We start from the raw sequence: 13,349 nt of genomic DNA on the forward strand, positions 1-13,349 counted from the left end.
TTGCACTGAAACGACAACACAGGCAATCAGCCCTGCTCGCCATTTATATCAATTATAAATGTAAAGATCAACTGGAATATGGAAATCTCTGGTGGCCAGGGGTATTAAAAATATTATGCAGAATTGTCATGCACTGCTCTTAAAAATAAACTCCAAACCTGTGCGTAATGTTGGAGCAGATAAGCATTTGCAGTCAGGTTGTTGATCCAAAGAGAGTAATTAAAGAAGGTGAGGTCTAAACTTGTCAAAGTCATTTTGCCCTACTTTCCTATTTATAGGTTTCAAAATGGAAAAAGCCTTCAAAAGGATTTGCATCCTAGCTTCCCTCTGTAAAATCCTTCTGCAAGAGATTTGAGAATTAGCTGCTGTGCCTGCAGTATATTAAAATCTTTGACAGCCATCCACTTGGGGAATCCCTGGGAAAAAAAGGGGGGGAAAAAAAAAGGAATAACAAAAAAATAACTACCTCACTTTGCTTCAAAAGGTTCCCAGTATCACTTGAAAGCGGAGAATAAATCACTGCTCTTCAGAATTGTTCCTAAGGCAGTGGGGTCCTTTGGTGGGAAGTGATGTGTGCCAACACACGGCCCTCCTGCCCACTGCTCACCTGCTGCAGGCTGTGGGGAAGGTGTTTCCCCAATCTCCACCCACAGATAGAGTAGAGAGGAGAAGCTCTTCTCTCTCTAAGTGCATTTTGGTTGGATGAGGTCTAGCTGTCTTTTCACTCTCAGCTTGGGAAACTTTCTTGCCCCACTGATTTTTAACTTTCTTTAAATGCAATGGGAATGATAGAACTATTGAATCAGTAAGGTTCCTCCAAGAAGAGTCCTCCAAGATCATCCAGACTGTCCACCAATAGTTCTCACTGTTGATAGAAATGCTTTATGTAAAAAAGAAAGTTTTTAAACCCAAAAGCTGGAAAACTTTTTGGTGCTGGATATTTTTAGCAAAGATTCATCTTGAAAAATAAAATTAAAAATGTGACTTTGATGGAAAATAATAAAAAAAGGAAGAGAAAAATGTTACTGTGAATTACTCAACAGCTACACAATCAGCTGCCAACCAAACTCTGATATGGACATATTGCACACCAAGTTTTCCACTTACCACATAAACAAGGACATTTATTTGAGCAGATCTCCAATTGACCAGACCCGTGCTTCTTAATATTGACAGTTGAGACTTGCTTTGCTCTGTGATACTGTAGCCAAACATGTCCTTGGGCTCATTGTATACTCATATGTCCCTCAGGCAAATCAAAGAATCATCGAGGTTGGAAATGACTATTAGGAGCATCTTGTCCAACCTTAACCCACCACCCCAAGGCCCACTAACCATGTCCAATGTTCCATGGAGAAACACTCAGTGGTACGTGCTGTCAAGTATACAACATTATCTGACAATATGACTCTTCACTTCCACTTACCTGAACTCCTTTATGCTAAGCCATGAAAAGGCATGGTGTTATCTAACACTGGTATCATAGCTGTAAGCTGATAGACAAGAAAAAGATAGTGATGGAAATGAAAATATTTTGGGAAAGCAAAAGAAAATACAAATAGCTGACTCATTTACTAAACTGTTGTGATTATTTGGAAAAGCAAGTGAGAGGATGGTTTTATTTCCCACTTCCTGGCTCTAATTTTCAAGTCATCATCAAGAATTTTATTTCTCATCACAAGGATTAAAGGTGAGCTGATATGGGCGTGTATCATAAAAGAAATTGCTTCTGCATCCTCAGCATTTGGCAGTCCCAAGGGATGAGTAATGTGTTTTTTATTCCTACACTGAACTTGCTGAAGGAACCAATGTGAACATTGTCTTTTAGATAATGAAAAATGAGAACTAGCAAAAACAGCATCCAGAGACAATCAGAGCTTGCTCAAGGCAGGAAGATATGTAGCACCTCTCATATTCATTTCATATTCATTCTGACTACATGAACCAGATTTTAGCTGTGTAATGTGACACAAGTCCACCCTCAGCCACCAGCTCCTAACAGCTGAATATATCATAGAGTAGCCTGGGTTGAAAAGGATCACAATGATCACCAGGTTCCAACCCCCTGCTATGTTCAGGGTCACCAACCAGCAGCCCAGGCTGCCCAGAGCCACATCCAGCCTGGCCTTGAATGCCTGCAGGGATGGGGCATCCACAGCCTCTGGGCAACCTGTTCCAGTGCGTCCACCACCCTCTGGGTGAGGGTTCATCCAGAAGTTTTGTGCCATTTTGAACTCCGCCTAATTCTCCTTCCACACCCCCCCCCCCCCCCCGCCCGCACAGCTGCCTCATTCCAGGAGAGCATTCATCCCACAGAGCCTTATCTACAAAGGCCTCTCTAGAAGACATAACTCTGCAGAACCTTAATATCCTGGGAGGAAAGTCCCATTTATTTTCTTGCCTTAATTATATTTTATTCCTTAATTCATAGACTAAATTATCAGAGGAAGATAAGCAATGTTTAGAAAAGAAAAACTTACTCCTTATACACACTGATATCTCTAATAGAGATATCCCCATACCCACTCACTCCATCTTCAGTTCAAATGAACCTTCATCCTCATTTGCTGCTGGTTGGACTAGATGTCTTTAATGCTCTTTCCCAACCTTAATGACTCTGTGAGTCTACGTTTTTGCATTGCTCCCACCAGCTTCTCACCTGGTTTGCACAGATGCAGTCACTGACTTCACAAACATGGCACATCCCTGAGAGCTGGCCATTCGACACAGCCTTTTTTACCCCAAACATCACAAGTATCTGACTGGGGAGCCAAAGGCTCTGAAAGACAACATAGTGACATACTGGTGTTAATTGTTCTGACAAGGACCCTCTGAGCAGTGTCATTGGAGGTGACAGTCCCTGCCAGTCTCCAGCTTAGCAGCAAGGTCACTGGGGAAAGGCAGTTTCCACTAATGCTGTCGGGCAGTGGCCGTGCACAGCTCAAATAGAGCCAAAACCTTCTGTTCATGGGCTGTTCCAGAGTGACCACAGTCCATGGGTAGCTCCAGAGTGACCACCATCCCTGAGGACATGACATAGCAATAAGAAGGATAGATAAAGCAATGCACTTAGAGGTGTCTGTGTTGTTATTCTTCAAATGAAATCAAATGAACAAGCAGATAAAGCACGTGAAATGAAAAGAAATAAACAAAAACATGGAGGAACTAGAAAGGGTTTAATTGTCAAAGTATCTCTACTAAAGAACTAGAAAATCCGTGGAGCAAGAAGACCCTTATCAAAGCAAGTGAGCCTTGGATGGAGCCCTCCCTCCATTTCTAAGGCTTCCTTTGTTGCCCAAAAGCACAGTTCACCATCCCTGACCTCAGAAGTGAATAGCTGGGGAATGTCTCAGCTTAGGCATCTAAACACAGCTTGGACAAGGCAGAGTTTTACTTCTCAGTGCACTCAGGAATGCAACTTGCTGCTCCTGTTGCAGCAGCTGTATGGGAACCAATGTCAGAGACGTTCACTTGGAGAGAGGATACTCTGCAAAGCGACATGCAAATAAAAGCCATCAGCAAGGAGCCGCAGCACTGTGCCCCACTAAGTTCAGCACAACACTGACCTCCTTCCCTGGAGGTACCACTCGCCCAACAGGTGATGTTTGACTCGCTGGTCAGGAGGTGACAATGTGCTGGGAATAGGAAATTCATATCGTTTGTATTCCTTTTCCTCTGCTATTCTAAGGGTTGAAAGGGCCACCATTTTAAATTTAATTTACAGGGTATACCGTCTATCTGTTGGAAACACGAGGAAGCAGACCTTGTCCTAGTATTTACCGACACATGCCGCCCATCTGCTTGAGCTGGGTCGAGGAGGATTTGCTGTTAATCCTTCAGACCCATCTGCAGGGGGTTCAAAATGCTGACCAGAAAGCTAGACAAGATGAGGTTTATTTAATTAAAAAAACTGCTCCGGAGGTTACTGGAAATCACTCTGAAGAAGAATAGCTTTTGATCATGTCACTTCTAGGGAGGCAGGAGGGGAAGGGGAGGGGGGGGGGGGGGGGGGGGGGGGGGGGGGGAGGCAGTGTTTTGCATCAAAATAAGATTGCGACTATGGGTAAATAAGTAAAATGGTAGAGCTGAGCTGAATAACCCCGTGAGGGGACATTGCTGTCTACCTGCTACAACACATGGAGAGAAAACAAAGCCCCAGCTTCAGCACGGGTGTTTCACCAGCACATTGCAGGGCTTGGCCTCTAATCTGGGCCAAGTATGAAAGGCAGAAATTGGGTTACTCGCGCACGCACACACACACAGCACAGGCATTAATCTGCAGGTTTGTTTGTGTGGAGAGACAACCTAGAAAACAACTTCAGAACTGCAGCAGGTTAGTGCTGCAAAACCTGCCATTTACATCTGTCTGCTCTGTGGAAGGAACACCAGAAGAATCATAGAGTTTGGGGGGGAAACAGCTAACGTGAGCTTTATTGCTTTCACATTTAATTTCAGCTTTTCATAATCAGGGCTACCGCCATGCAGATCCACTTACGTGGAAGTGAGAAACTCCAGAATCTCAGCTACATTTCTTGCCGTGTTGAAAACGGGCATCTGTTCATAAGGATATTACTTCTAATGAAATGCTGTGTATGTGATGTGTTTAATGCAGTGCTGCCATTTGAGAGAAGTGGTTTTCCAAGGGGAAAAACCAAGTAGAAGGGAACAACCCTTGTACTCCTGATTGTTTTCCTATGGCACAACAACTTCTGATGTAACTCATACAGACTATTTGTCCCTACCTCTCCCAGGGCTCTTCACCTAACTTAGGTCCACAGCCATTCTCTTTTTTTCTTTGCTATTTCTTTTAAGCATAAACATCCTTAGGAAGAAAAAAAAAATGAAGTAAGAAAAGACAACACTGAGGGTCAGGGAGAGCATCAGGCAGTAAACAGTGACATTTCTGACCATAAACTGGGATACGCAGGGTTTGGCTTCGTGGTCCTACACCAGGTACACTGGTGACATAGAGCTCCATCTACAGACCAGGGGCACCCATCCCTAAGGACAGACCTCAGAAACCACCTCCAGGAACAATCTTATTCCCCTGTAGGGTGGCAAGTAAAGATCCTTGCTGCTTTGGGTCAGATAGTAAAGCTTTCTGCTTTGTGGCTGAAGATAAACTCATGGCAAAGTAATTTTATCTGTTGCAAATTATCCCTTAGCTTCCCATTGCAGGATTTGCTTCACCTGATTCTGAAGCAAGTGGTGCTGCTTGCTATCAGATGGAGAGTTAGACGGATGTCTGCTTTGATTTATGGGAGAAGTTCTCATGGAAAGTGCTTGGGTGAAGTAAGAAAACCTCATCCAGATTGTGAAGAGCATTTCTTCTATGATGACCAGGTTAACCAGCGATGTGTTGATCGTACAGATAGAAGGTCTCTAACATTGGGCAGGGACACTACACTCTGGACAGACAGCTTCAAATTATCTGTAGGTCTTTTGTCCTCGTCCCCCTCCCCTCCCCTCACTCCCCAGCCTCCCAATCCAGGTATTTTTACTTCTTACTGAGCAGTTCCTCCAGTTGTTATTCTCAGTCATGCAGTTGTGGCATTAACCCTTCCCAGCTACCCACTTCATGAGTTCACAACCAGGGCTGTGTGAGCAGATCTGAGCCCATCCCTATGCTTGCTGCACCAAGAGAAGAGAGCTCTGCTGCTTGAATTCATCTCACCAGTTCTGCTGGCTGTTACTTCAACTTGAAACATGAAGATGTGGAATTCAGGGACATGGTTTAGTGGGCAAAATAGGCAACAGGTGGATGGTTGGACTAGCTGATCTTCCCAACTTAAATTGTTCTATGATTCTATGATTCACCCATCACTGGCAGAAAGAAATATGCACCCTAACTTTGGATTTAAGGTCCTACTGAGTTTATATTTGCTGGACTGAGAATCAAAGCCACTGATGCTGACAGCACATTCCTTCTGCCTTCTCCATGGCAGGGAGTGCATACAAGCATCTCAAGTCACAGCAGTGTCCACCAGGACCCCTATGAGGGGTTTCAAACCTCTGTGAAGCCCAAACATCACAAGGCAAAACAGGCACCTCACAGGGCTGAAAGGGAATTCTTAATTGAAGTCTTCAAAAGGTGGCAAAGCCCACTTTCTCAGCACAGACACTCAAATTGTGCATGGATCCCATATTTACACATGCAGAGTGGAATTTGCACATGCAATTAAGTTGATTGACATTTTCTTACTGCGTGGAGACCTTCATCAGCAAACATTTGTGCAAGAAATCAAGTGAGCGATATTTTTAAATGCCCACCATGGCATGCAGGAGGAAATGGTAAGGAAACAGCAAGGACACAACTTCTTAGATGAATTCATCTGAGCACTTGTCAACAAATGTAATGAACAGGAAATCAGAGGAGCAAATGACAAAAGCCACCGGTTCTGGGAAAAGAGCCTAAGAGATGGTGTTAAAAGTGGCTCAGGAACAAGCACAGATCACCTGGTATGTCACTTTTGTCATAATTAGTTGGCAAAGAAAACAGCGAAGTCAAAGTCACAGTGGTGCACCGCAGCCCTCCTGTTAGCAGAGCAAGGCTATCGATCCCATCACTCATTTATTTAGGAGGCAGAATTTTAAATAGGGATGAGAACAGAGTCACCATCAAACCAGTTGTCAGCTGGATGTCACCCTAGGCAATTAGCATGCTCCTAATGTGCTACAAATTTTAAGCCCAAATTCTGTCCTCAGATGCTCGTGTTCAGCTCACACTGACTTTGCAGAGCACGTGGTTCAGAGAGCAGAAACAACAGAAGATCTGCAGGTAGATATTGCAGAGGCTTTAGACAAAGAGCCTGGGCTGGGAGGAAAGGAGCAGGAGAGCTCTACTATGATGCTGCTAGCAGAGCAGGAGGCATGAAATACCCTCCCTGTCAGACTGAGCTGGAAAAGGCTGCAGTTGTGCCCAAAGTAGCACTGGAAATGGGATGCTGCTACATTTGTTAAAGTAGAAAAGAAACACTTTGTATACGCATACAGAGCAGATCTGTTTCATGTTGGGCTGATGGAACATTTTCCAGTAGAGAGAAGAGAAAGCAAACTCCTTTCCCTTCAGAAAATGACAGAAAGGCCTGTGATTCCTCCAAGTGACACAGCTACTGGAAGAAATAAGGGTATGTTATGGTAGAGTCAGTTTAGCCCATGGTGGGCTTTCCTGGGATCACAAGAAACACGTAGCTACAGCTCCCATTCAGGCAGAAGCAAATGATGACCTGATTCAAGCAAAACTCTTTCGTTTTAGCTCAAAATGTCAACATGAAATGCTCTGACATTTGCAAACAAATTCTTTTTAGGAACTATGTGTTCCAATTTGAGATGAAAACAAACATGAAAATACCAGAATTTCCCATGGGATAGAAATCCGGTTTTCATCGAGAGATCTCTATTGAGAGGTCACTTCTTTATTACAAAGCCACTGCTTTCTACGGCTCTGCCTGAATTAATATAAAAGATGGTCTGGGACCCAATTCTCATCTCACAATTGGATGGCCAACTGTCTTCCACCAGCTGGCTCCTCTGTTAGTGTCATGGGCACAGAAAGGTGAAGACTCCAGAACAGAGCCAGAGAGAGACAACCACAGCTCTTCACATCTGCACAAAGAAGGAGTAATTTCAAGCTTTAGATCGGGTACCTCAACATCTTATCCAGTCCAAGGTTGTACATCAGCAAGGATGGACTTCCCACAGCCTTCCTGATCACCTTTTCCAGTGTACCCTCCTGAGAACAATCTTTTCTTAATAACTAACTGGATTTTTTTCTGACATAGTTTATGACCATTGCCTCTTGTCCATTACCACCAGCTCCATCTTCTGATCATGAATTCATTGAGGCCAGTCTGTAGATCTACCTTCAGCTTTCCCTTGCTCTGGCTGAACAAACCCAGGACTTAGAATGCACTTGTATACATGTATAGGGGGGCAAATTCCAGTGTATGTGCAGAGAAAAGTGGAAGTGAACATTCAAGAAAAGCAGCATGCAATTCTTTGCACCAAAGCAGAGTCATACATAAGCCCCACCAGAAAATGCCACATGTGTGCATGAATAACCACCACTACATGCAACTGCCTTCTCTTTAGAACTCAGTCACAAGTCTGGGCACTAACTGCTTGTCCCCACCACACAAACTTTCTTTTATAAAAAGTACCCTATTCTGGGATACCGTTGGCTGCCATTAACATTGGGTTTCCGTGGGATACTTCACCTTTCTTGCTAGAGGATCAGCGCCCTCAGTGTCTTTGGGAGTTCCTCTGTTTTCTGTGCCTTGTTATTAGTGTTGCCTCTGGCCAACTCTTCAGACCTTTGACACCTATGGAAAGACTTTGAGGGACAGCCAAAAAACCCCAGAGCATGAAGCTCACTCCCAGTTATTGCTCCTATAATCCAGTCTACTGTTCCAAAATATATAGCATTGACATTTCAGCCATATAGATAAGAGAGCCTCGACTAAATCTTGATGCCTAATTTATTACAAGACACCATTGACCAAACCTGGGTCTCTACTTTGTTATATCAGTGATTCAAGTCCTATCTCTGACTTAATAGACTTGATTAACATTTGGATTTGGCAATCCTTTGATTAAACATGACACCCACAAGGAAGACAGTAGAAGAGACCAGTTGCCAAAATGGGAACTTCCTGTCAAAAAAAATACAAAAGAAATAAGGCAAATATATATATATATATAGACAGCAACCAGCTCTTTCATCTGCCTCCTATGAGGACTCTGTTGTGTCTGTGTCACTGTGCAGAAGGCAATAAGAGACGATGTCGACAGATGGGGAGCTGAGGACACAATTCACCCAGCCTTCAAGAAAGCTTACAGTCCCGTACTATACATTAATCCACAAGGTCAGTAATGGGGAGGGGGGGAGACACTAACTGTGTAAGCAGATAAAGAATTAAGATGGAGGTAGCAGACAAAGCAGGCACGTCTGTAGCATTTAGCGTAGATGGGGGAATCTGGTGGAATGTCACAGAGGGGACATTTCAGCTGCAGGGCCCTTTGCCAAAGGCATGACCAAAGGGAAAGAAAAGAGCAGTAGGAAAGAAAAGGTGCAGGAGACACTCGTCCAAGTGACAGCCAGTGCTGAACAGGGAGTAAATTAATCCTGGATGACACTGACAGACTAGGATTAAGTAGCTCACCCATGTCATTAGGTTGCATGCACATATAGATGAGCTAACAAAGATAGGGACAATGCTTACCCCAAATAATTGAGGACACAAATAAAAAAGGGTCACAGGAAGGCTGCAAAAGTAGTAGACTAGGAAGCTTCCGGAGAAGACTTTCAAATTAGCCCTGCACTCAGTCATTCCCTTGCCAATGCATCTATTCCTACTCTCATCACCTCTTCTCACCTGCCTGACTTTCCTTTCATTCTAGTTTCTCTCATTCTTGCCCAAAATATCAGTTTCTTTCCTAGATCTTCCACATGTTGTCCTGCTCTCCAATTCCTGTGTTACACCCCAGCCTTCCACACAACCCTGTCAAGTTCCATTTCGTTCACAAAAAACATCACTATGGCTCATGTGATGAGAAGTAACTCAATTTGGTATCTTATTCATCTCTTCCAACCTCGACGTTTCTATGAAAGCTTCACTTCAGTTTCTGTAGTAAGCTTCTACTTACTCCCCCCAAAACCAACCCAGGGAGTTCCTCTTTCTGTAATGCTGTAAAGCACACACAGCACAGCTTCTCGGGTTATGGCTTCAGGACTTGTTTAAGACAAGCACTGCTACCAATAAATGACAGGGCTGAAATTTTCCTCGTTGTCCTTCACGTTGGTTGATACACTCAGAAATTAATTATTCACGGAACTGAGTTGCAATTCACTGCAAAGCTACAAGGACTCCAGAGCGGGCGCAAGGGAAGAGGCAGAATTGCATATTTAGGAGTGGAAATGGCATTGAACTCAGCTCTGAGTTCCCCTGTAGCACTGAGAATACGGGGAATAAGAGAGCTGGACCTGCACACAGTGCTGGTCTGTCCTTTGAGTAAGGCTGTACTTGCAGCACTTGCTTGCTCAGGGCCCTTGGCATTATCTGCCAGGGAACATTCATTCTCCTACACCGCAGTAACAAAAGCTGAAGATGGGTAACATTCACATCAGTGTGAAAGTGGGTTAAATCGCATGTTTGGTAAATTAAAAAAGGATCAATCTCACTCAGAACTGACAATGAGATAATACTTAACTGGGTACCACCTAAGTGGGAAAGAGAAAAGCACTGTTTACTTTCTAAGACCCCTGCTAAAGGCATCTCTGTTAGAGCAGATACATTCACCAAAGATGGGTGGATACCCTTTTGTTTCAGGTTTCCCTCCTGAAGACTGTTGTAATTAGCATTTCTTAATGCAGCTCAGCTGAAACTGCCACTAACGCAATCCAAAGTTGCTAAATGCAATGTCATTGTGCCCCATAACGAATGTTTGCTTAAAGATCAATAGGTGAGGCCAGTGTTAATTGTTAAATTAAACATAAACATTGTCAAAACACAGCTATCGTTATTCTTCCACCTGATGACATGAACCTGGAGATTCCTTGGTGACCTTATATTCGCGCTCTGTAACCTTCAGGTGCTTTGCATCAGATTATCTTTACCTTATGCAAACTTTGTGTTTTAATTGAGCACTGTAGAATACAGCAGCTTGCAAAACTCAAGATGGGGGTGAAAACATCTATAGGGTACTTGGGAACATCTGTAGGGTACAGAGGAACTTGGAGTTCAACATGTCACAGTTCAGCTGCAGCCTTCATGGTAATATCCACTTCTACCCACTTAGATTACCTCCTGGACTTACCATTGGAGCGCAGTGTTTCAGGCAATGTTTTTCAGATGCTTTGCCAACTGGTGGAGTTTGGTTCCTGCTAACTGGTCACAGGATGAGATGTAGATCCAGGGGTGGGTAGTGAGCATGATGCAGGAAGCCTGTGGCTTTGAACATAAACAAGACTGAGTTCCAGCTCAGCACAAGAACCATTGCTTTCAGTGACTAAGTGTGAACTTACCTTGGCTTGAGCAGCAAATAAGAACTCACTCCTGCCTTGCTGTGCTGCTGCAGACTGTTAATCAGAGTTTGCAAAGGCTGAAAACATAATAACAGTAACACACATTATTTTCTATATGTCTTAGGAGGTCAGCATCACCATAGATTTTGAATGGCCATCCTGACAATCGTTTCTGATTCTTTACATCACAGGGAATAAAACTGCATAGATTTCATTGGTTTGTTAAATATCATCTTGGAACCATCCTTATTTTTTATTTTTTTTGTCCCATTTACACTGGTAGGGTCTGTTACAGACCCCCTTTCTCTGACAGTTAAAAGCTTTCTTCTAACTTCCAGCCTTGATTTATTCAGAGCCAGTTCCTGCCTATTTGTTCTTGTGCCAGCATTTCAGCTTATATAGCTCTTATCCTTCCCTCGTGTCTACCCCCCCCCCAATGCATTTCTGGAGAGCAGGCCTATCTCTGCTCAGCCTTCATGTTATTAGGCTGAACAAGCCCTGCTCTTTCAGCCTTCTTTCATAAAACATCTTCTCCATTTCCCCAGTCACCCCAGTAACCCCACCATGTGGAATCTCAAACATGGGTAACCATAGCTGTCCCACTTAGGTTTTCCTTGGTGTCTTATACAACATTAATACTACTGTAGTTCTACAATAAAATGGATATCAGCCTAGTTGCGTAGCAGTCCATCCTCATTCATCAAGCATTTAACTGCCTGTCTTCTAAGACAAGGTGTTTCTCATTTAAGGCAGCAGCTTCCATCACTGGTCTCAACGTGCACTGCTTCTGTGCTTCATAACACCCAAACTCTTTGATCTGAATCAAACTTCCCAGACAAACACACGCAGGTTTAAACGGTGATTTAATGAATAATTTATTGGGAATTTTTGCAATGGGAATGGGAATGGTGATCTCCTATGTCATGTCTCTCTTCTGGGTCTCCTCTGACCCTGACAGACTTGAACACTCTACACACTTAAGTCTACATTTCACAGGGCTCCCCTCAGTTCTATTCACCCACTCCCATTAGTGACCTTCAGCATTAAGGAAGGCTGAGTCTGCCCCATCAACGTCTGGAGGACACATACTGCTTACTGCAAGGTAGACCCGTTTGTTCCTTCTCTTTCTATTTATATGACTAGTGAGCCTTTTACTGTCTCTTTTCCTTACAAGATCCTCTCAGTTTCACACCCAGCTTTAGACTTTCATTGCCTAAAGCTACTGCTGGCCATGTACAGCCTGGGAACTCTGTCATTATTACAGAAGGGCCGAAACCATGAATGCCACCTAATAATAACACCACCAGCACTAAGAACAGTGTCACCACCATCCTTCATAGCTGCTCAGTTACGGGCAAGGTGAATCTTGGGTGGCTGCACATGCAAGATGTCTTCTCAACTCTAGATAGCTTTGTATTGAGAGAGAACGTGCAATGCTTTGCCCATCTGGGCTCTGGTACGCAGACATCTGCTTTTTGTGTTACCTGGTTGGTGCCTAGGCAACATCTTGGTACCAGCTTGAACCTGGTTTAGCAGGTAACAACATTCCTGCACTGTGATAATCCAGCAGATCAAATTCTGTGCCGGTGTGGTTGAAGCTACGCGTCTCTCTTCAAGTTTGCACTGGCATGACTGAACCGTTATCGGTGTTACACAGAAATAAGTTGCCTTCTGATGGGATTCTCGAGCAGAGCATTGCGTAAACCCTGCAGTTTTAATTTGCTGGAAGGAAGAACACCACTTTGATATTCATCCCCACTTCTGTCAAACAAGATACGTGCTCTGATTTGCCATGACTGCAATTTCATAACTCCAGCAATACACAGTCACACAGCAGTCAGGATGTTTTTGCTAAAGTCAACAAACCTAACATGAGGGTGTTCAAGGCTTCTTCTTACATTTTTCACCCTATAGTTGTAAGGCAGTTTGGTCTTATCCTAATAAACTCGTTTTCTCGTGTTAATCAGATTTGAGATTTGATGATCTCATAAGGAATAATAAAGAAACAATGAAATTTCATCAAGGTAAGGATGGGCAGAGCTAGAATTGCTTCCTGTTCTCTCTGTAAAACCTGGGGGAAAAATGACCACACAAGATATAGAAAGAGAGAGAAACCTCCAGAATTCATCTTCCCCACACCATTAATTATGGCAGTGAGGAGAATCAAGCACTTTGGACAGATTTTGCCCGGATTCAGGAAAGCGCTTTAACATGGGTTTAAGTTTACCCTCTGTTTGGAAAGTACTTAAGTATAGGCTTAACTTTGAGCAGACGTTTAAGTCTCCTTGACTTTAACATGTTCTCAAGTGCTACCTACAAAGGAGGC

Source organism: Coturnix japonica, chromosome 5 (genome assembly GCF_001577835.2).
Source record: "Coturnix japonica isolate 7356 chromosome 5, Coturnix japonica 2.1, whole genome shotgun sequence".
NCBI classification, from domain to species: domain Eukaryota; kingdom Metazoa; phylum Chordata; class Aves; order Galliformes; family Phasianidae; genus Coturnix; species Coturnix japonica.